The following is a 3,148-nucleotide window of genomic DNA, read 5'->3' as shown; positions in this document are numbered from 1 at the left end:
GACGTAGGGGAAACAGTCACGGGGTCAGGGGAAGGGGTATCTGGGCTGGTTTCGCGTCCCTCCGGGATACTCGGTGCGTGGACCGCGGCGGCCGCAGGACCAGCGGGGCCTCGTGGAGGCGCGTGCGGCGCACAATGCGGGGCTTGGGCAGTGGTCCCGCTCGGGGTCCCCCAGCCCCGCCTGACAACAATGCTGACGTGGCAGCCCCGTCTCCCGGCCTCCGGGTGGGTGAGTGGACGTCCCCGAGGACGATGTGCGGGGCCGCGACAGCGAGGGCAGCTGTCCTCCCCTGGGGCCGGCTGCAGGCGCCCAGGAGGGGACGAGGACGCGCTCCCGCTCCCTTCTCTGTGCCTGCGCTGACCTCAGCGCCCCTCGGAGCCTGGCGCCCTGTGTCCCCCCAACCCCAAGCTGGCTACTGCCCTCTCCAAGGCAAGGCCACCCTGAGTCCTGCGTCCACCGCGTGCCGCCCCAGGACTCGCTATCTGCGTACCTACGCGTAAAATGCGTTTTTAGCCTTTTTATTAAAAGCATAAAAGTAGAAAGTATTTTTTATTCCTCTTGTTTCTAAGACGTCATTCATGCTGAGCCCCGCGGCCTTGCTCTTCTGCTCCGGTACCCGCCGTGGCGTGATCCAAAGCCTCACAAATACTTGTTGTTGAAAATATAGCTATTTTTCACTTAAAATGTCATTTATGCTACTAATGGGTTTGTTAATTTTTAATTAAATATTTTCAAGTTTCACTTTACCCTCTAACATGGGAAATTATGATAGATAAAACCTGGATAAAATCCACATACACCGAAGCTTTGTGGGCTGGGGGTCCTGGATCGTTCCTGAGCACTGCGGTGAGTCGTCACGTGGTCACCACAGCCTGGCCAATGACACTGCCCTGCTCTGTGAAACCAGAAACAATGGGAAAACCCAGTGGGCTTCCCTGTGGGGGGCCGGCGGGCAGGTGTCACTTGTTTAAAGACATGAAAAGTTAGAAAGTTGCCACCAGAGGCCATGGGAAACCAACTTTACAGAACCGAGGTCAGCGCTTCCCTTCCAGCGACCTCAGAGGGGCTCGCGATGGAGAATGTCCCCTCCTCAAGCTGGGGCGCCTGTGTCCTAGGATGGCTCAAAAAAAATAAAGCTTTATACGCTTGCAGGACATTCCACGAAACGTCTAATGGGGAAACAAGCTCCAAGGACACAGGCGTCATGGCCACCTGCACCCCGCTCCCACCCACGGGCTGTGTGACTGAGCCCGCTGGCCACCCGCCCCAGCAGAACGCGCACCCCGCAGCCGTTCCCCAGCCTGGCCGCCCGCAGGTGAAAGGCAGGCTGTGCAGATGGCGGGCGTCCTCCGGCGCTGGGACAGTCCCCCAAAGAGGGCGTGGCATGCACAGTGCAGGCACCGTCACTCAGGAGGGAAATGCAGGTTAGATGGCCGCACGGGAGACAGCCTGACGACACCCAGGGTGGGGCACGGCCGCTCCGGCCAGTGTTTTGTTGTCTTTTTCTTTCTTTAATAATAGTTCCTTTTTCAGAGCGATTTCAGGTTCAGACAGAAGCCGAGCAGTAAGTTTTAGGAGTTTTTCATATAGCCTAGATACTAGCCCTTTATCAGGTATACGATTTGCAATATTTTCTCCCATTCTGTGGCGTGTCTTTTTACTCTAATCATAGTGTTTGATATAAAACTTCTTAATTTTCACAAGTCTAATTTGTCTTTTTTTTGTTTTTTTTTTTTTTGCTGCCTGTACCTTTGGTGTTATTTCCAAGAAGTCACTGCCAAGTCCAGTGTCGTGAAGTTGGCGCCCTGTGTTTTCTTCTAAGAGTCTTACAGTTTTAGGTCTCGCGTTTAGGTCTTTGATCCGCTTTGAGTTAGTCTTCGTATCCGGTGTGAGGTCAGGGTCAGCTTCATTCTTCTGCACGTGGACACCCAGTGCTCCCAGCACCATTTGTTGAAAAGACAGCTCTGGCACCTGGCCGTGCGACCACACGGGCTGACGCGGCAGCGGTTACCAGGTGGTATGAATTCGTCCACTGCGGACAATGGGGAGCTTCGCCTCACGCTGGGCTCGGACTCTGCTTTCCTCACTTTCCTGCTGTGAAACCTTAGGCAAGGCCACCATCCTGCTCTCCCCTCCCTCCCCCTCAGGCCTGGGTGGCGGTCGTGGGGTTTAGGTGCCCAGACACCAGGCCCGGGCTCTGGCATGGCGGAGGCTCTGTGGCCCCATGTGGCCCCATCATCGGATGTGGCGGCCCACGTCTGTGTACTGGAGTACCCTGACAGTGTTCGAACCCCGGGGACCACCCGCCCCTCTGCCCGGGGCCACCACGGCTGTCGGGCGACTGTCTCCACCCAGCTCATCCCCCTGGAAAGCACACAGCTGCCAGGCACCCGGGACAGAGGTCAGACGGCAGGGACCCTCGAGTCTGTTAAACTAACGCTGTGTTCTGGGCATTTCGTCACTTCCAGCAACGGGCTTTGATCCCCCAGAGGAAGATGGTCAATCAGAGCTCCCGGACCCCTTGTCTGTAAGTACCCCTGACACCTACCCCGAGACGTCACAAGTACCCCCAATACCTTCCCTCCAAGAGGTCACAAGTACCCCCAGTGCCTTCCCCAGAGACGTCACAAGTATCCACGATGCCTCCCCCCGAGATGTGACCAGTATTTCCCGTGCCTTCCCCGCTGTGAGCAGCCGTGTTCTGGAACAGTCCGTTTGCTGGGCCAACACCAAAGAACACACGGTCCAAACCCCCGCTCGGCCACAGCCGACCCGCAGCCTTTCCGAGACGCCAGGTGCAAACTGCTCGGCACAAAAATGTGGACGACAAGCATTTTTAAAGAATCTTTATTCAGAGCTGGGGCTTAACGTTTGTCTCCACAGACTTGTACCAGTCCTCAAAAACACGCCACACGTGGCTGGGCTGCTAGGTGCTGTTTCCACAGGTGGGCGCTGACAGCTGTCACGTATGGTGACGTGAGCCCGTCACGGATGTGCTTTCTCGCCTGACATATCTGTGTCGAGTAGGGTGAACGTTGGTGGGGACCAGCCATACGAACGCCCAGCGGCGCAGGGAGGACCCATGTCCGCGTGTCGTCACCCTCTGCACAGAACATGTGACCCAGGACAGAGAAGCAGTGTGTCCAGT

Source organism: Pteropus alecto, unplaced genomic scaffold (assembly GCF_000325575.1).
Source record: "Pteropus alecto unplaced genomic scaffold, ASM32557v1 scaffold45, whole genome shotgun sequence".
Classification (NCBI taxonomy): Eukaryota; Metazoa; Chordata; class Mammalia; order Chiroptera; family Pteropodidae; genus Pteropus; species Pteropus alecto.
The sequence above is the reverse complement of the archived record's forward strand: the minus strand, read 5'-3'. Positions refer to the sequence as shown.